Consider the following 21,819-nt stretch of genomic DNA (forward strand, 5'->3'; position numbering starts at 1 on the left):
TTACTATTGTTATTCTTCTCTCTTATTAAACTGTCTCTATCTCAACCCACGGGTCTTACTTTTTTTTTCTTCTTTTCTCCTATTCTCTCCCCCATCCCACAGAGGGAGGGGGGGAGTGAGCGAGCGGCTGCGTGGTGCTTAGTTGCCAGCCGGGTTAAACCACGACAGCCATACAGCCAGGGAAGTCACAATGTAAATGAGACGTTACCTGAACAAAGCCTACATTTATTTAAAGAAAAGTCCTTACAGAGACCTTTCTGATGGACCAATGAACCTCTCCTGCATCCTAACAAGAATGACACCCAGACAAGCCTGGGTTCACAAAGGTCAGAACAACCTGAGGCTGCTGGAAGCTGTACAGTAGCAAAAGTAAAAAAAAAAAAACCTGAACCTGGTATTTTTTATACTCTCCAGAGGTAAAAAGTGGAACTTTGATTACAGTAGAAATGCTCTCATTAAAATCTTCCTCTTTCTGTTCAAATGCTTATTAGTTGGAATACAGGCAACTACATGAAGTTCTTTATAAATCAAACAGCACCGTGTTTATGAGGGATTATGATGCAGCAATGCCATTTTAATAATAATAATAATAATAATGATTATTGTTTTACTTTTGAAAAAATTTATATCTGAATATGACTTGTAACTCAGTAAATAACTCTCTTGTCTCGATTACAATTTAATTTTTCAAAAGAAATTACCAACTCTTTTAGAATTTGAATCAGTTGCCACCGAAATATTCACAGTGCTTTAAGTACATCATTTACACAGGATTTAATTTCATATGGGTACGTGTCCTAGGGCAACAACGCCTCTTTCGTCTCTTTGGACTGCGCTGGCAGGTGACAGGTATGGCTCCCTGCATTCCCGCCCAGGTGAAAACAAGTAACCAAATCACATACCAGAAGGGCTCTAGGTACCCAGCCAAGTTGACAATGTAATCCCAAACTGATGCCATGAAACACAGCACTGGTAATTCATTTCCCTGAAAGGTACAGGATATTTGGGTAAGCGCACTCACATGGTGACTGATGTCTGTAGATGTACATCTCCTTGCCCTGGCTTAGTCTCTACCACCCTTAGCCCCAGGAGACCCATTTCCACCCACCTCAGAATTAACAAGCTGTTATACTCGCTGCGTCTGTCTCTCTCACCACTTCTCTCTGGATGTGGATATCAGCTTCCATTTGCTGACAACCCACTTCTTATTCCTGGGATGAGAATTTGTGAGGTTCAAGCATTCTCTTGGACTTCAATCCCTGGGAACAGTAAACACTCCTAGACTGGAGGGAAGTCAGGCATGTGGGGTTTTTTTTTCCTTGCTCTGCTATTTTTCTTTAGGGAATTATATTTTTCCCATTGTTTCTTCTCCCATGTAATTTTCCTTTACTGCCCTCTTCTGATTTAACTCTTGGATATTAGGGAGATTAGCGGTGAATAGGCAACCTACACGTCGCCTGGTATTGTAAAGATACTGTAAATATTACTGGCACTTCTCTCGCTCTGCCTATTAGAGATATTCGTCATTGTGTCTTCAGGGACAGCATACACGTGAAACATCACCAAGAGTGCTAGGCAAGAGAATCCCCAAGTTTAGTGGAGAAATCAGAAAAATTAAAACAATGTAAACAAACTTCCATACTTTCTACAAACTTCCATTACTGCCAGCAATATGTTTTGAGATGATGTCATAATGCGTACATCACAAATATTCAGATATGCAAGGCTTGTAGCAGTCTTCCTCCCAAACAGCCAGAGAGCACACATACATGAATATCCTTTTGACAGTATTTGTGCTGGAGGAAAAAACATCATTTTTCTCAGGCTTACCAAAAAGCAATTGGCTTTTTAAGCACAGGGTTTCATCCATGGGGGTTTATTTAGGGGACTTTATTGCTTTCAGTGCTTTGCTGTTGCATTGTTTGTATTGATACAAACAGCTTACTCTACGCATATTTCAAATTTTGTCTTTGCTCATTGTGAAATTAAATAGCCTGATATGAAATTTGAAATTACACATTTTTATTTCTGTGTAAACAGGATCTCCCAATAAAGTAACCTGTAATGCAGTTATGGAAGGAAATTATTTTAGAAATGGCAATTCTCAGTTGAATTGGTCTGCTCCCTTTATAGATTTAGTCACCAAATCTTTATAGACAAATGTTAGTCTTTACTACTTTTTGCTTTTGCAAGTACTGCATGCACCTCTGGGAGCCTAAACTGGGCTGTCTTTATAAATCATTAGACTTCAAGAACCGCAATGAGACCCATTAACTGCATCCCAAATTCAGAAATCCTGCTGCTGGTTGTTCACATAGAGAGAACACAATCTTAATTTGCAGGATACATTTGCATCTGACAAAGCAATACACCTGACAGAGAAATGACAGAGGCAGGCTGCTTGGAGTCCTCTAGTCACCAATTTTGCAGTCTTTTTTCAGCCCAGTGCCACAGTGTCCTAACAGCACTTTTGCCCCGGCAGTTTCTTGAATGCACAGAAAGTTGGTAGCAGCCATCGGTTCGGCTCACAAGAGCCAGGCTAACTGATTGCTAACCCTGCCCCCTCCAGAAACAGCGGACTTGGGACTTGCATCTCCAGAACCCTTATCAAATCGGCTGGATTTCTGGGAGGGGAACGTCTGAAGTCGGTACAGCCAGACAAATGGAGATCCTCCCTCCAGTCTGCCAGACAATGGTTCAAGCGGCTGCTTTAACCTTGCTGAACCTGATTTAATCAGAGCAGGTGAGCCTCTTCTTCTAATCACTCTGTCGTAAAAAAGACTTTGTGGCACCATCTTAGAAACTCTCCTGTGAGAGGAGAGGACAGGTAAAGGGAGAGGAAAGGGGGCATAGAAATGCACCATAGCCCTAAAGAGGCTGGACAGTCCTTACTATACCCTCATATCAGGTGACTGTCTAATCATCGTGGGCTGTGACCTCCTGCTCGTGGCATTTGCCTCTGGCACTGCTGACTAGCTGAACTGAACCACAGCAATCCTCCAAGCTGAACTGTAGGTAGAGATGTAATTGCACACTCCCTGCTGCCACCCTGAAAAAAATCGTATACTGTAGGTTGGAGAGCTTCCAGGGCCCCGGGCAGTGTCTCGCTGACAATGCTTCTTATGTTTAGAAACCACTCTCCTTTAATAGCCAAGTTAAGATTCCGTATATTACTCTTACAGCTTTCACTCTGTGACTTTTTAATGAGTCGGCTATTAAAATCCATAGACTTTAAATGCAACAAAGGTGTAGCTTAAAAAAAAAAAAAAAAAAAAAAAAAAAAGAATCCCAAAGCCCCTACTATTGGTAGGTGGTAATGGCTGAGTTAAAAGGGGTGGTACTTCTCAGAAAAGATCACTCAAGGGGGAATTGGGAAACTTTGGAGAACTGAACCAACCATTAAAGAGAAGGTCCCAGCAGTGGGAGTCAAGTGTAACAAGACAGGCACTGACGTTGGGTGAGGTTCACGCAGACTGCAAGGTAAGCCGAACAGAGAGAGAAGGGATTGGAAGTAGGTATGAGTAGAATATAAGAAATTAGTTAAATACCAGAATGAGGCACACAGAATAATATGGGAATATTCCATGGAAAATATTTTAAAGTTCAAAAGTGATCAGGACTGATATGGAGAGGGAGCCACAGACTCTGAGATTGAGAGCAAAGTGTTTTTATTTATAGGTGCAAGTAAAGAATAAAGCTATGCTTTTCAGACCAAGGAGAGGACAAAGAAAGCTTAGGAATACTAAAACCCTAAAATTAAACTCTGAAAGGCTCTAAGTATTGGTTTTAAAATACAGAACTAAGGAAAGGCTCAGTATAAATATGAGAGTTGTTTCCATAACCAAAAACCAAGCTCACGGATTAGAATCCCTTCACCTTTAAGGAGCGAGGGTGTGAACAGGACTCTCTCTAACTTACTTCCAACCAGCTTCAGGTCTCTGAATTATGGGCTATACCATGCAATAGAGGATGAAGGTGTTTTTAAATAAGTTTTAACGCCTGAGGCAGTCTGGAACGACACTTTTATTCCTCCAGGGATGCTGTGGAGATGCCTAATTAGGCTTTTGGCAGAGGTAGGGTGCACTTATTCAGTGCAGCTCCATACTATAGAGCATCAAATGGCTGAGCAGAAACAAGTCCATGTCTTCTCTGCCTACCATCTCTTACTTTCTTCACCCTGGTGGAGTGTGAGCAAACTCCACTGTCCCTGGAGCACAGAGGGGGAGCATGATCAGCGCTGGCAGGAGAGCAAAGGGGTCCCAGTTCAGCTGCCATGGGGCAGCTGTTAGCTACACCTGAGCGCTCCTGCCTGGGAAGCTGTAACACTGGTACATCCTCAGCAAAAGTCCCTACCTACTGGATAATACAGCAGAAGATAGGAACCACTAGTTGTTTTTCGGGGGGGGGGGAAAAAGGATATAAATGTGGACTGAAGAGTTACAGCAAGCTACTTAAATGCGACTCTTTAAATGTAATTGATCTATATTCTAAACACAAAACTCAATACTATTCCTCATTATGAGAAAAACATAAACTCTCCAGCTTGCAGCAAGATCTCTACAAACTTTGCTCTCCATGGGTCCATGTGTGACCCCCTTCTGCCGAAGCCTAACCCTTTCACAGGGGCAAGGTGACTACTTTTAATAAGGTGTTTGAATCACATGGTGGAGTGTGGGGGGAAGGTTTCTGCAACATCCAGATGAGGAAACTCGTGGTTGTTTCTACCCGGTTCCACCAAGCTAGAGGCAGGCCCAGGCGAATGGGCTTTCACAGCTTGCAGCCAGGGCAGCCGCTTCTGCGTGGTGGTGTGACCTGAGGTACTGCTGTGTTGTGTGTGACCAGGAGGACTCAGGTCACCACACAAGTCCCCTTAGTTACGCATTCTGCGTGCCCGGCACCCACGACCTGTGAATCTTTTTCTGAAGGGAATATATGCTAAAAAAGATTTTCAAACTGAGCCATGTAATTGACATCCTCTCATGGTCTGTACTGCTTAATTTTTGCCTCCACTCCAATTACATCAAAAAGTGAAAGCTCTCTTCCAGGAGATTTATGGCCTTTATATCACATTGCGTCAAGCCCATCAAAATTTAAGATCAATTGACAAGACACAGCGCATGAGACTTCTTAGTTTGCGAACATCCACACTATTAGGGAAATGGAAAAGACATAAACCCAGCAGTACCAAAGGACAAGACTGTGAGCTTGGACACATCTTAGGCACTTTCTGGTTTTTTTCTTCTCCAGCATGGAAAACCCAGCCATTAAAGCAGACGTGAACAAAACAAAGATGGAGACAGGAGTCTCCGCAGTTCTGTGGGATAACCTGTCATTTTGCAAATGATTGTTTATTTTAAATGGAAATATTTCTGACCTCTGGTTTGTTCAGATAGCTACAGCCATGGTCATGGTGCAACAGCAGAACCACTTTGTTCTGATCCTTGTTCGGATGTTTATATGACAGTTGGGGATTTCTGGTTATTAATAAAGTGGCCATAGCTGTATTTCCTTTCGTTTATGAAGTACTTTCCTGAGGCAGATTTACCTTGGGGTAAAAGAGGGGCAGATGGCAGGGATATATAGGTCATGTGCTCTTCAACGCTGATAAAGAAACTCCTCTGTGCCTATACGTTGTCTGTCTCCTGCTGACTAAGATTGAGAATAACTATAAAAGCAGTCATTATAAACTAAAATGTCTGAATCTAAGGATAAACACACTGCCTCAACTAATTATTATGTTCAAGTTTATATACCCCCTGCAAAAATAAATTTCCTGATTAAACCAGACGAAGCATCTGATTGTACAAATATGAAAATCTGCTGCACCTTTGACTTCCAAATGGGTAGGCTAGACGACACCACCTGATTTAGGATCATGTCAGCGGCTGTTGGCAGTCCTGGATGCTTCACATGAGGAAAACAAAATCCTCTTCTTTCTGCGAAGATGAAATAGCCAGTCCGTTTCCTCATTTTAATGTTTGTTTTTAAGTCCCTGAATTATGACCATTTTTACTATCCTTCCTCTTCAGTCCTATGCATACTGTAGTATGTTCTAATTGAGGACATAAATATCTTTTAACTTCCTCCATCTGGTTCTACTCCTGGCCTCAGGATGATAGTCTAGTATTGCATGCATTGCCACCCCTTATCCATTCTGTCTTCATTTAAATGTGATAAGTTTTATCTTTTTTGTTTGACATTTGGATTGACTGAACATCTCCTTGCTCTTGTATGATAATTAAAAACACAAGAACATGAAATATCTTCCCTTAACTATTTTTAATGTTCAATTCTACAGTTACCCATTCGCTTCTTATCTAGATAATCCTAACTTCAAGTTGATTTGGGAATTTTTCTGTGTCGTTCTCCCCAATTGCTTCTAAATTCTTCTTTCCTGCTGCTCATTCTTTGTACATGGTAACCAGAACTGAAGTGTTCCAAATAAACATATGACAGATTTATTTAGCATATAAATCCATACCTTCTTCCATGTCACTCCTAGATTTGCACTGAAGTTTTCACTCAAATGTTTCTTTTTTACTGGTTGCCATTAAATTTGAGCTCCAACATCTGTATAAGCAGTTCAGGCAATTCTTCCAAAATGCAATACCCACGTTAATTTTCATCTGATACCTGGTGACCTAGCTTTGCTATCTCAGTAGTGCTCTTCAGTCTTCTCTTGTTTTAATTATCCCAAACCATTTTGTCATCTTGCAAACGTTGCCACCTCACTGATCATTCTTTTACAGACTGTGAATTATATTAATCACTGAGTACTGATACTCAGCCTCAGGCCATTCCACCACTTCTTTTGACATTTCTTTATCCATCTCACCGTGTTTCCATAACAGCTTTCTCTTCCCCCCCAATGATTAGCTTTTTTCACAGGTTCCTGCAAAGAATTTTTCAGAAATAATTTTTTTTTTATTCATTTCTGTAGAAAATCTTGCATTTTCTTCAATGGAAACATGTTTGTTCTTACTGCATTACATTCACTTAGGCGTCTCGTACCTATTCATAATTGTTTAATCCAATTTACCCAGCAGTTAAGCAAAGCTCACAAGGGCTGTAATCAGAAGATTGTCCAGAGCACTTACAATCTGTTCAGCTGTCTTAATACCTTTGCGGCGCCTCATTTCCCATTTGGGCTATACCTCCCTGGAATAAAAGCCAGCTGGGTGATGCAGGCAGGAGGCTTGGAGTCAACACTGGATTCTTGCTCCGGCTCTGCCAGCTACTGGCAGTGTAACCTTAAGTAAGTTTTCTAACCTTTCCGCATCTCCCTCCTTTCTCCAATGCAGACGGTGCTTAACAACGTCACAGGAATGGATTTGACAGGTCTCTGCGTTTGCCTCCGTGCCGGTTTCTGGGAGCTCGTTAGATGTCTCCATCAGAGCGTTAGAAGTCAGGGTACCTGAGCGCAGGGTGAGCAGGGTGCCTTGCTCCTCTGTACGTCTCTGAACACCCTGTCAGCTTTCCGAGGATTTCCTTTCTGGACGGGACAGGGAACACTTTGTGGGCAGTGAGCAGAGGCTGGCTCTCTAGGGCCAGACAGTGGGGCTTTGAACCGCCCGCCTGCAGGAGCAGGCACATCTGGAAAAGCTACACATGAATTTTTTATGAAGCTTGATTATTAACGTTTTGTAAAATGCTTGGAGATCCTTGGTAGGAAAATTTTACCACCTGCTAAGTATTAGCCTTCTATAAATATTTCCAAGCAGGGCACAGTTGCCAAACATTTCAGTTCGAGTTTAACCATTCTAACGCTGAGCTGGGGGGAATTCTCAAAATAACCCAAAACTTCTTGCTGAACAGATGTTTTACACTGCTCGTTTTTCTGGTTTCGGTCTCAATAATCCCCATTGTTTCCTGCCCTAACTTGCCCTTTAAATGGTCATTTTAATCATGGATATAAACACTTTTTGTCAAATGTCTATCTTCTTTCTCAAAGCCAGAACTACACAGTCTTAGTATTAATGCACCAGTATGCTGCAGATAGTAGTTTCAAGGTCTTAACATATGTAACGTAACTAGAGAATCTGAATGATTTGTTCCAGTATTGTCATTTTAGCACTGGATTCATTTTCAACTTCATGAAGAGTTGCATAGGACCCTAACTGCAGAAAGTCTGAGATAAATTACACCACTTGAATTTGGAATTTATTTACTCAGTTAGCAGCTTGTAGCAAAGAAGTTCATAGCAGTAATTCTATCGGGTAAATTATGGCTGTAATTTTTTGGCAGCTTCATTTAAAATATTAGTAGCTGACATCAAAATTAGTGAAGCAATTTAGTTCCATTCAAAATGATGCAAGACCAATATGCAAACTGAAGAGAGAAAGCTTTAGATATGTAGAACTATTACTATTTGAATACATATGTATTTAAATTTGTATTTAAACAAATACATCACGGAGACACCAGCCAATGCCAGTTGGTCCTCCTACAATGTAGGCTGGCTTTGATCTCCATGCTCCACATATTTCTTTGCTTATTTCAGCAGAACTCTTGACTTTCTCTCTGCCAAAGCACCATCTAAATGGCTGACTTCAGAGCAAAGTTTTTCTCTTCTTTTCCACATGCCGATACTTGAATCAGAAAATATTCTGATTTTGTACTATATTTGTGTAGGACACTATTTTCCCTTATCTCAGTGTGCTGTGTTAAAGACAGAAGAGTAAAATTGTTTGATCATTCATGCTGAATTCCTGGCGACAACCTGTCACACTGTAAAGAAAATCCTGCTTGGGTCACTTGTCACTTAGCATCTCTCCCGTAAGCGTACTAAGAAGATGGCAGTAAAAATACACAGAACTGTGTTCAGGAGTAATGTTTCCTTCATGTTGTATGTCCAGTCTACATGACCTGAAGATCTACTCTAAAGGCCTGGTGTTCTGAAGCAAGAAGCAGCAGCAAAGAAATAGCTATCCAGGGCAGGCTACATCCTGAATTTGGGGGGGAGGGGTTCCTCTGCTAGTCTCTCTCCTTCATTACGTCCCCTTGGAAGGAGGTCTTCTTAATGCAGCAGCTGAAAATGAGCCAGGCATGCTTTCAGAGTGTACTTGAGTTTGGTATCACCATGCAGAAGGGTGATTCAGTTAAACAGACAAACGAAAGTTTTCAGATACTTAAACACACACTTAATCTTACGTACGAGAGAACCCAAGCTTAAGGAACAGTTTACAGATGTGATCTTTCAGCGTGCTGCAGGATTGGACCCCAGGGGTTTTAGATTGTGTGGAAAAAAGGCTTTTTCTGTGCTATTTCTCCTTCTCAAAATGTTTTCCAAAACATTTTGCCTATCTGTCGAAGAATGACAAAGGTGCTTAAAATTGACCTTGAGTCAAACAAAGAGAAAAAAAAAGATTTAATTTTTAGTCAAGAACTAAGTTTAATCAATTCTTTTCATAGGATTAATTTAAGAGAGTCTCATGAGCAATCTTCTGCTATATTTAGGGCTGCTGTTTCATTTGTGTGACATGAAAAATCAAAGCATAAAGAGGAAACGGTAAAATGAAAAATCAGGCAAACGCGTAACGTAGCATCTAAGAAAGAGAGCAAATTATGTTATCAGCCTCCTCTTATTTGAAGTGAGAGGTTAAACAGAAAAGAAAACAAAAAGAAGTTCTTTTGACAATGTTAACTTTGGATTTCAAATGTAATTCTAGTAAAACAAGGGGATGCTGAGTTACAGTGTACAGGTCTGCTGAGGGTAACGGGACTGCTGAGACCTGTGTCATTTTCACATTGAAGATGGAATCCCTCGAGTGTTGAAATGAAAAATTTTTAATTACAATTAAATTGCCAGCATTTTTTTCCTATCAGCAAATTATTTCTCTAAATGCTTTCAGCACTGGCCTTTCAGAGATGAGTGATAGTTACGAGCGCCATCCATAGACTTCGAAGTACAAGACCTGAGAACATTTTCCACACCACAGCTGCTGGCAGCCGACAGTACCACCTGTAAGGCTGGCCAGCACGGGGCACCGCAGCTTTTCAGAGCTCTGGAAAAAGCCAGGAGCTGGTGCAGAGAGCCAGGCTAAGCCACAGAAGTCAGTGAGGCATCAGGCAGGCTATGAATCAGATTTCACTCAAAGGTCTCCGCTCCATATGCTTACAGAGCAAAGCCTGGGACCAAAAATAAAGTGAACTAAGGGTAAAACTTCACTGGAGACTGCAACGGACAGCACAGACATCTGAGCCAAATTTAAATTAGTGACCTTTCAGCAGAGCAAACTAACCTATGCAGAGCTTCATGCTGTCATACACAACTAGCTGAGCAGATGAGCATGCTCTCAGAAATTTAGTCATAGCTGCTTTAGTTTATGAGGTTTAAATGGAGGCACATAATCTTGCAACTGGGACGTGCTGGATGCTTAGGGACTAATAGACATCCATCCCGGTTGTAGCAGTCGTGGCAGAAGCTCCTGTGCTCAGTCAAAATGAGCTGGGTAGCTTCAGCAATTTAAATAATAAGTCTTCATTAATCCAGCTCATTTTCTAGAATGGTTTAGGAAATGATCACACGAGGGAGGTTGATGTTATCATTAGTATACCTAGCCTGACAGACAAGAAAGGGTTTAAAGATTCCTTGGAGAGACCAATGTTGTAGGCAAATTTGCGCCTGACGGAGCTGCCAGAACCAGCTTCCTAAGCCTGCCGCTCCATGACACAGAGGACATGGCAAAGCGCTTGAGAAACGATCGCCACCGGTAGCGCCAAAGCTTTTGAGAAACTGAAGGAGCTAGAGAGGCCTGTAATGGTAACCACAACACGAAGTTTTCTGCCACCCACTCCGAGAAGGGGAGTGGCACGAGTCCTCCTTGAGCCGCAGGGCAGCAGTGCGCGTGTCGCAAGTGTCAACGAAACGCCGATGCCCTCAGAAGGAGAGGGAGGCGACGGGCGACAGCCCCGCGGCTGGAAAGGTGCACGCTCCCACTCCCCAGAGTTCAGATTTAACTGAAAGTGACTGTCAGCCACAGGGACCTGGGAAATAGTGCTTTAAGGAGGGATATTCAGGTACAGATACAGGATTTGCAGGTTAAATCTAGGAAAGTTTTGGAGGTCAGAGGCACACTCTCTTATTTAACAACAGGGCCGTGGTTCAAAGTCCAGAGTCAGGTTTTATGTGAATCAGGCAGATAAAAAGCAACAGTAAAAACAGAATATGAACTTTGATTGTCAAAACTGCTCTTACAAACAAGTTTCTTACAAAATGTAATTAAAACTACTTACATACCGTGCCCAGCGCGTTATGCCCATCTTTACTCATGATCTTTATCACACTAGATTTGGGGGAAGCTCTTAGTGCCAGATGGATGCTTAGAGACACTGGAGTGGTCATTTTTAAGATGTTATTGAAAAATGACAAAATGGACAGAGGAAACTGATTGAGGGGTTGAAAACACTAAGAGAAGGACCAGCGATTTGTCCTGATCCTAAACAAACGATGCCATTAAGGAAGGGGTAAGGCTTGTCACATGGCTCAGCAGTGCAAAGGAGAAACAAACTTGCATGTCCTGGCTGGAAAAGGAAAATAAACAGTCAGCAGCCCCTTACTTCTAGATATATATTTAGACTATTCTCATTTTCCTAAGATAGTGTTGCTAGAAAACATAACAGCTTGGAAAGATGACATCCCAAATTTGATTCGATATGCTAGGCCTGGTATACCTGATACAGTAACGTCCGACATTTATCGGGTTCGTGTTTAACTGTTCTGCTCTAAAATACAAGTTTAGTCATACAACCATAACCTCCATTATCTCCAGCCTCTGAAGGCTAGCAGAAAATTCATTAAAGAATATACAGGAATGGATGCCAATTCTGATCTGTACTTGGTACCGTTAAATAACGGAGCGGTACCAACGTTTCGTGACTTCTTACTTGCTGACATTTTATTCAACGGAAAACTGAAAGCCCGAGTCCCTGCTCTTGAGTGCCTATTAGGAGCTCATGTCAAAGTCATGGCAACCAGCAGATACATGGTGAAAAAAGACAGGGTGGGGGGAAGGTAAAAGGGAAACATAATATGGGGTACTGGGAGCCGTCACCATTGTGTAAAAAACAACCGTGAGAATGCCTATAATGAAAAGCAATGACTGCAAACAGCAATAATGTCACAAACAAAATCCTGTGGTCAGAGACAAACCTGACACACCAGGTGGACATACACAGAGGAATAAGCGCGACTTTCTCCAAAGGAGGAGAACCAACACAGCCAACTTACCTGAGAAATTCTCACAGCCGACAGCCGCGCAGCAGGTGGAGATGAATTAGTTTCAGGACACAGCACAACTGGAACTAACAGACTTGCTGCCATCTGACAGCAAGAGTATTGATACTCTGGGAGAGATTTCCAATTCCATGAATCAGTGCAGAGTACCTCAGAGACTAATTGAACGTGTACGTGTTCATTAAGTTAGATTAAGTTAGTATCTGAACTTCCTTATTATGTTAATGTTTAATTTCAGGATCCAGAGGGAAGTTTCTGGGAAGCATGGCTTTAAGAGGTTCTGGCTTCAACCAGTTGTTAAATACAAGCTACAAAGCGCAATTCTCTTGTTAAGAGCTCACACTCCCAGTAAGACAGATCCTTATCAAACTCCACGGTGCCTGCCAGTCGCAGAACAACCCAGACATATCGAGGAAACATCTTTTTCACTTCTGTGGAAGGTGAAAGTCAGACTAGGAAAAAATTATATATTTCTCATAACTTTTTAAAAAGCTAGTAATTTTCTCCTTTTCTTTTAGGGCACCCATTACTCTATTAATGGAGTAGTTTAAAGCATCCCCTCTGAAAGATCAAAGGCAAAATATCCCTATTTTTTATAAGGGAAACCTAGGAACTTTGCTGGAGCTTCTCGCTGCCCCCCCAGCATATCTAGAGTGATTATGCCCCAAAAATGTCTAAATCTGTCGACTGGTTGTAAGGAAACTCAGGTAACGAGCTCAGGTGTAGACCTCTATACCATTGGTGTCTAAAGTTATGTGAGATGATTTGCATTAGAAACTCACGAGATGAGAAAACAGAATTAACTATCACTGCCAAAAACTTGGTTTACCTGACCAGCTGGGCACTGGCTGTAACTATACAGCAGAGGTTTGTGTCTCCCTATATACATTCCATTCCTGGCATGCATGCCCTTCACATTCTTGAGCTTCTGGACAGGTATAACTGCTGTGGGCTATATCTGCTCTGTGATTACCTTCATACTTCCAGCCAAAGGCACAGAAGGAGGGACAACACAACCACCATCAGGCCCAGTACTGTGAGTCACAGCTTGTCCACTCATGGTATGATTTACCCATAGTTCTGACAATGACTGTAAATAAGTAATTAGCAGTTAATTATTAGATATCAAGGCTAAGTTAGGAGTTTTTGAGATAGCATCTCCTTTCTTCTGAAACAAGAAAATGCTTGATCCTGTTTCATTCTTATGTGAAAGAATCAGTTATTACGACTGAACTCAAGCCTCCTGTCTAAGAGTTGTCCTTTATCCAAAACTGTAATGACTGAGCACAGGCATGCCGAAAGCCTGAGGGTGTGGAGCACAGGATGGACACAGTGGTATTTGCAAATCTTCCTCAAAAAGAACCCAAAACAGCAGGGGAGTCTGGGGGATTTGAATGACCCATAGTGTCAGCACAGTAAGGACACCAGTGTGTGTAGTCCTGCCCTGGGCTGGCCTCAGAGATGCTCCTCTGTTCCTGTGCCTGTGCACAGAGGTTTGGGTGGACTGCCAGAAACAGGGATGGCTTTAATTTAGCCTAAAACTACTGCACTATAAGTGGGTAGTTCAGAGTCCAAGTGACAGGCAATACAGCTATCTGTTCCCACAAGAGATGTTGAAGTAGATTCCCCTTTCTTCATCATCAGAGCCCTAATTTTCTTAAGTTCCTTCTAAAGAAGCCAATACATCTGCCCAGAGCCCAGCTCTACAGCAACTAAAGCAGAAATTATTTAGAATTCATCACAAAGTGTTACTTCTGGCTCTTCTCCTCACAGAAAACTTGGCTTTTGTCCTCCTTAATTTACAGTAAAAATATAATCTTCAGAATTTAGTTCTGCTAGGTGCTTTCGTGTCACTTGTGCTAAAGGACTTTGCCAGCATCAGACAGAGCTTCTGATTTGGAGTCATCATCCGTAAAAATACATACTAAGAATAGGTATTCACAGTTCTTTAAAAAGTGTTTACAAATTTCCATAATCCTTGTTTTTCCTCCTCTCCTATGGTAACATATGGATTTTACATTGGTGAAGGAGCAGAGAGGTGTGTTTGATGTTGCTGGGCACCTGGAGCTGTGAGAAAACTGAGGGCAAAGTCTTGTCTCCAGATGAGCACTGATGGCTGAAAAAAAACCTGAAGCTGAGCATATTGGACTCATGTGGGAACAGTGAGCAAAGCATCACCGGGGAATGCACTTTACTACAAAGTAAATAACAATTTGTTCACCTGTGTGTCAATCTCCTGTCCTGATAACAAGATCCTCCTCCCACATTTTCCTGCCTTCTGTTACATTCTCCATTGACATTCCAATAGTGAGAGCAAATAGGGCAGCAGTCCTGAAAATACTCTCACGCATAGCACACAAATGCCTTTTCCCAAAGGAAAAAATATTTTGCCTATGTGGAAGTACATTTTTCCTCCTAAACGAAAAGGCCCCAAGATACTCATAAAAATCTCTGCTGAGATTCAGACCACGTGCAGTGCACAGGTGATCATCAGGGGAGTATGGCTCAATTTTCTTCAAAATAAGGGTGCTCTTGAGCCCATAAAGGAAGAGATCAAAGAGATACTATGTACTGGGTTTAGAGAGAGCTATGACAGAGCGTGGTTTGGGGTTTTTTTTCTCTCTGCTGTCTCCAAACTTCACTTTCACAACAGTTTTTTAGCTACAGCCAGAGTGGCAGGCTCCCAGCACAACGCTGTGTGCAGTGGATGCTGCCTGGGATGAGAATGCCCACGGCCGGTCCCCTTGGATGGCTGCCAGAGTGCTGCTGCCAACATAAGCCATAGGAAAAAAGGATATTTTTTTTCCCAGTTTCTCCCTCTGTCAGACCTGAATAGAATTTCATGGGACACAGAAAAGCATAGATCTTTGCCCTCTAGGGCTTTTTCCCTGCAAAAATTTCAAAGATCTGTTGCAAACAATCTATGAATCGGATTTCTGCAGGCAAAAGATTTACAAGAAGCTTTCTCAATGGTAACTTGGCTGGTCCGAATCAGGAAGTCGATACTAACTCCTTCCATTGCAGGTGGTTTTGTTCTTGAAGGGTAAAAAAGCCTCGGAGTTTGGGTGTGAATAATCATGCAGTGTCAGCATAGCACTTCAGAAAGGGAAAGCGTAAGGAAGAGGGAGAAGGAAGTGGGAAGTAACTAAGTGGCCAGGCAGAGCAATGTTGCTCTCTTCTGTGAAGCTATACCCCATCTGAAAAATAAGTAGGCTGAGAAAACCAGGGGGAAAGGAAAAAAAGCTGGATGACAAGGAGGAAGATGGAATACTCAGCAAATAATTTTTTACAGAATTAGTATTCTCTTCTAAAGTTATAAAATGTGGTAAGCTTGGCTTACCCTGAGGCTACGGGATAAGTGGTAAAGCCATAGCCGTGTCTTAGAGGTCTTCAACTGTAAGCCTTGTCAACTTTTGGATTGTATTACTGCACATTAATAGAAATAGTGATCTGGGAAATGCAGTAAGAAAAAACAGGTATCTCAAACCTCACAAACAGGGCGTGGAAAATAAATTGGTGGCAGAATGAGGACAAAATAGAGGACAAAGTTGGGAATGAAAAATGAAACATAGGATGAGACTAAAGGCTGAGAATATAAGAAATGCCCTAATGGGTCCACCTAGCCCTATCTACCCAACAGGGGATAGACTGAGATCAGTAATGCAGCCTTCCTGGGTAAGGATATTCTTTGCTTTCCAGGTATGCTGACTCCTGTGATTTCCCCAAATGTGGAGAAGCTGAGTGCATAATTTGCAGTGAAAGACTGTATTTATACCTTTAAAAATGAAAACAGAGCAGTGGCAGTAGGAGATAGTTTAGCAGATGCATGAAAGCCTAGCCGCTATCTGCAGTTGGTTCCCCTTCCACTTCCCCAGCACCTACATTTGCTGCACTAGGGATGCTTCACAGCACACCCCTGACTGTTCCTTCCTCTACTTGTTTATCATCATGTGTCATCCCTGAAATGGTCTAGCTCCTTTCAGAACCTGCTGATACTACTGGTGTCCACAGCCTCCTGTAGCAGCAAGTTCTTAAAGTTCACTATCCAGTGTGTGTGTATATTTTTTACAAAAAGTACTTTCATGGATCTCTCTTAAACTACCTTCCTACTTGTTTTACCGAGCACCCCTTAGTTTTAGCATTGCAGGATTTGGTACAACAGTTCTGCCTTCACCTTATCTACCACCTTCATGATTTTGTAAACCTCGACCATATCGTACCTCAGGTGTCTCCCCTGCAAATTGACAAGTCTCAGCCTTTTGCCCTCTCCTGGCAAGGCAGGTGGCTCATCCTTGATTTCTTTTCATTGCCCTTCTCTCTCTGTTCCCTTACAAACTCCTTTGTGTCCTTCTGGAGACGGGGAGGCCTGAAATGTCCCAGCCCTCCAGCTGTGGGTGCACCAGGCTTTATATGGAAGCAAAATGACACCTTCTGCCTTGTTTTCACACCTGTCCTGGTATGCCCATATCGTATTGGCTTTGGTTTTTTGACCGTCACTGCACCCTGCAGCAATGGTTTCAGAGAACTGCCTGCGTGGGTCTGAGGGCTCTTTCCAGAGCTGCAACCACCAGTTCCAGGTTCAGCATCATTCAGGGGTGGTGTAGATGAGGATTTTCCCTAGATGCAATATTCCTTGCCATTTATCTACACCAAAGTTCCTCTGGGCACTTACTCAGCTTTGTGGGGTGCTTTTGGAGTTCCTAACTATTAGGATGGCAGCTGCCTACTCCAAAGAGCTTAATACATTTCTACAAAACATAGCAGGAGGGTGAGAAATGCAAGAAAGAAAAGAAAGATATGAAAGGAAAATATAAGGTTTTTTTTTTTTTTTAATTTCAGTGCTAGTATATAGTATTTTGATATTGTCCTTATGATGTGATTTGTAATTATTTTTCTGTATATAGGTGTATGACTGAAGCATATGGTTGCAAATTTCTGTTTAGGATAATGATGAAAACCAGAATTCTGAGTTGTTTTTATTACCTGATTTTATCCCCTGTACATCTTATAAGATCTTTTTAATTTAAAAAAGTTTCAATAAAAGCATCATGGAGAGATTTCCTCCATAATTCTTGTTATTTAATCCATATCCATCAATGAGGAAAAGCTGCAACCAGGGAGCAAAGAAATAAGCATCTCCAGTAATCCAATCAAGATTGTTCACAGGTACACAGTACACAAGGAAGGTAAAAATAACCAGAATGGCAAGGAATAGCTAAAAAAGAAACTCCATTGAGTAGGGGTTTGTGTAATTTTTAAGTTTTCCCCTCTCTTTTGATGTTGCCAGCTGTTCTTACCTGGGGCTGTTTCACATTTGGAAACTGATTTTGAAGGGTGACCATGAGCTGCTTTGGCAGTATCAGATAGGCTCAGCTTTGGTGTAGTTTACTACGTACCTCCCGTAGTGTTCCCGTAATTTATATTTAATTATGACTACAGTCTAATTACAGATGAGGAACGTGACTTTTTCCCATGCTGTTCCATGACCAAGACCTGGCTGATTACTTGACCTGGCCCTCTCTCCCAGCTGGGTGGGTAGGAGCCGAGCCTCTGGCGAAGGCAATGTGCTCACCGTGTCTGAACGGCAGTGAAAAAGAATTCCTCGTCCAAAAGGGGCAGCTCTTAGCTGGTTGCCTGAGGAAATGATGTTTCTGCTTTCCCATGTTCACATGTACCTACAAGCCTGTATCTTTCCCAGGAACTTTTGAACCTGGGGGTCAATTGCAACAGAAATGGATGGGGGCAAGGTACGGATCCCAGAGATAAGCTCCAACTGCCTTTTGAAGATAGGGGGCTTGCAGAAAAGAGACCTGATAGCCTCTTCAGCAAGACAGGGTGGCAGTGAAAGTCCACTTCTCCTTGAACAATGGAGAATTGACACCATGGAGGAACTTAGAAAATCCCCACCCAACTCCACTAAGGAAAAAAATGCAGCTGGATTTTTTTATCTTCCTAGGCAAACATCATTCACCTGTTAAGACACGCATTCCTGGGAAACCCGACCTCCTTAATTATGGTGTGGCAGGACTTGTGCAGTGTGCTACACCTGAGCTCTGCAGCTGCAGACTGCCCTGCCACACAGTAGATTTCCAAGCTGCTTTAACTGTGTACTTCTGTAAGAAGCTATCCAGACTAATTCAGGGTTGGCTGATGGCTTTTTAGGGTTCTTTTGACCGACATGTTTTACAAGGATTGAAAATGCCCATGTCTATCATGATCAAACCATTGTCTCTTTTCATTGCAACCGAAATACATTTCTATTGCCCAAAATATAAACTGTTTTGAGTTCCCAGGTTTTGCACTCCTAAACAATACGGCAGTTTGTCAGAAATCTGATAGGCCTCCAATGCTCTCTCGTACAAAGTACTAACAGTTCATGCTCATCTTCAGTGTCAGAATCATCCTGAAACTTTTTAAAAGGGAGTGAATTAATACCCAGGTTACAGACCAAAGTACCCGGGGCCCTGTTATACTTGGAATCTGAAGCACAGAATTTGGTGCTTCCTACATTTTTTGCATTACAGAACACCGTCAGACTCTTAAAATGTCTTGTTTGTCGTCACGTACCTTTTACATCACACTTTTAAATGAAAACACTATAAAGGCTGTTTGGATGTAACTGATAACTATGGTTCCCTAAACAACCTTTGAACAACTTACCTGCCCTGTGGCTCGCCAACTGTATGTGCACACCCTGCAAAGACCACAGCCAAATAAAACTTGAAAATCCCATAAAATTTTAAGAAATGGCTTTTCTAGTGCCTAAGCCCACACTCAGCTGTTTCTTAGGCCTTCAAACTTTTGAATAAAGCAACAATAGCGGTTTGCCTAAAAATACACCACCTTCACCTGGCAGTTCAGAATCTGATAGGCAGGCAGCTCAAACATGTGCGGTGGTTTGGGGAGGCTACTAGGGATTAATGGTCTGAGGTTGCACCAGGGCAGGTTTAGGTTGGACATTAGGAAAAAATTCTTCATAGAAAGGGTTGTCAGGCACTGCAACGGGCCGCCCTGGGAAGTGGTGGAGTCCCCATCCCTGGAGGTATTTAAAAGACAGGTAGACGGGGTGCTTAGGGACATGGTTTAGTGATGGGATGGCAGGGTTAGGTTAACGGTTGGACTTGATGATCTTAAAGGTCTTTTCCAACCTAAACAATATTCTATGATTCTATGATTGTAAAGCATTTCCTTCCCGGGAAGACTCAGTGTCCTTTTCTTGCTGTTTCCCTAAGAAGAAGTCCCTCTCCCAGCCCTGAAACGACTGATGCCCTGAACTGTTTTCAGACCAACCATTGTCCCTGCCGGTAAATCATTCCAGGTCTCAAGTGCAAAGTGTCTTCTGCTTGCATGTCAAACTCCATTGTGACGTACCTCTTAATAAGAAGTTAGATATGCTTATTTCAGAATTTAACCTTAAACTTCTAAATTAAACCCAGAATCTATAAGGAGATGTATTGGATACGTGGGCGAAAATCAAGAATGCCTGTCTGTGAAAGGGAATGGCTCAAATTCACCACCACAAACACACCTGTGTATGCATTGCTTGGATGGTCCTACTACTGGGTATTGGCTGCTGGCAAACCTGGCAAACTAATGCTTGTATTTTCTTGATCCTGCTCAATCTGAAACCGAGCAGTTTACAGCAGTTACAGCACAGTTCTCATTTGTTCGAGTAATTGCTGATGTAGTGGTATCCTTGCTGCTTTCACTGGTTCAGTACGCAACTTTCTATGATAGAGATCTGCACAAAAATCCCAGTTCAGACAGATCCTTCTTGTGCAACTGAAACGGCAGGTAGCTCCCGTTTTCGCTCTCCCCCTGCACGGAATGTGGACAGCTGACACATTTGTAGGCTTTGATAGATCTGCCTTGCTTCTCGCCAGCCTAAGCAATGAGTGCCACAGCTGCTCTAACAAGCGTGGCTTCTTTGCCCCAGAATGGGAAAAAAAAAAAAAAGAAGAAATAGGGAGCTCAGACCACCAGATGAAAAAAGCAGCTGCTACCCTCCATAGTGGAAGGTAGTAGGACCCTTCAAGCAGGCCAGGTGCCAGGGAATGAACGACCTCTCCTAGGGAAAGCCCATTTTGTTCAGTGCCTTCCAAGAAACTACCTTCCCACAACAACTCTAAATCGCCCACCTTGTGCTCTGAGACCCCGGCCATTAGCAGAAAAAGCACATTTATGTGCTGTGTCACATCAAAACAGAGCCAACTGCCCTCCGAGGCTCTTAAAGCTGTTCTGTTGCATTATGTTGTCCCAAAGCCCCCCACGTATTATGCTTGGTATTCCTCGTTTTCAGTGTAATCTGTCACAGCCCAGTCATCTGGCCTGGTGTGACTCTTAGACCTTGGCATCCAGAGGAAGGCGAGACCTCCGTGAAGTGACGCTGCTAGAGGGGTAAAAGCATCTGCCTCGGCTTGGGAAGGGATCTGTTGTCGGCATTCTTCTTCCTCGCGCTTTTTTGTACCGTTTCCTCTCGTTAGCTTCCAATGACGGCCCTGCGTACAGTCGGATGACAATTCCCACTCAAAATACAAGTGGACGCTCACCCATATTCCGAAACGTACTACTGTCAGGCCTGTGCGGTACACAGCCCGATGATGGCCTCGGGAAAGGAAAAAACGGTTGCCCACATGTTTAGCGGTGTGAAATTTCAGGGCACAACGGAAATATATTGGCTTTTTGTTTGCCTTCCAAACAGCAGATGGTGTTTAAATATTTTTTAAAGGTTTGCATGGCATAGAGCACAGCCTCACGGGAATGTCTCTCATCTCGTATGCTACCACTGTGCAGGAGATAGATGTAATTATTTTCATGGCTTTTCCTGATTTATTTTTTCCTTTCGAATTCGTCTGGAGACAGGAACAAGGCGTTCTTGGTGAAGCGTCGTCAGCTCTGCGCTTTAAAGCTAACCTTTAAACCATTTCATCAGATACTTCTGCTTTGACAGGTTTTATGTGTGCGGGGAACAACTGTGTAATTTACCTTTGTTAATGAGTTTTAAGAAGTTGCAGCGTGCTAAAGTACTTTGGCAAAAATAGATACTTTGTAAACCGCAACAGTTCCCGACCGGTTCCTTCAAGAGAGCTTTGCTTCCTTCTACGAACCACCCAATTCAAAACTTGGAGAAGCACACGCGTGCCACTTGCCTCCATCTCTTTTGTATAGTTTTCTGCGCAGCGTTAAAAATCACGGAACGCAACCTATCAGGGAAGTACTTAGCGTTTTAGAATTCACCGGATGCCTCAGACCTTGCTTTTAAGTAACGATCAAGAGCAACGACAGCCACCGGTTACTTGCCCAAATGGAAGAGTGTACCTAAGAGCACTCCTAGGAAGTCCTTTCAATTTTTTTTTTTGGTTTTTACTGTTAGGGCTGATAAGAAGCTGACTGTTTCCCCAATAACAACGAGGGTTCAAATTGTGCTCCAGGAAATCCTTACGTCCTCTTGAGGGGGGGTGGGGGTGGAAGGACTTTAATCGCCCCTGGACAAAGCTGTACAAGCCCAGTTTTGCACGGAGGTTCTTTATTTATTACTACAGCCGAGCTCGTGAGAGCGAGCAGGGACGCCCGTCACTGCAGAC

The 21,819-nt window shown here is 42.6% G+C and overlaps 1 protein-coding gene and 1 non-coding gene across 2 annotated transcripts in view; both read left to right on the plus strand.

Moving 5' to 3' along the window:
- CASK (calcium/calmodulin dependent serine protein kinase) overlaps nt 1–21,819 on the plus strand; it is a 245,040-nt gene that overhangs the window by 3,381 nt on the left and 219,840 nt on the right. The gene's annotated exons all lie outside the window — the stretch shown is intronic.
- On the plus strand, nt 15,861–16,016 carry LOC118453085. The gene has a single exon (XR_004842999.1). It is a non-coding gene; the product is annotated as a U1 spliceosomal RNA (small nuclear RNA).

Source organism: Egretta garzetta, unplaced genomic scaffold (genome assembly GCF_000687185.1).
Source record: "Egretta garzetta isolate BGI_Z169 unplaced genomic scaffold, ASM68718v1 scaffold70, whole genome shotgun sequence".
Taxonomy (NCBI): Eukaryota; Metazoa; Chordata; class Aves; order Pelecaniformes; family Ardeidae; genus Egretta; species Egretta garzetta.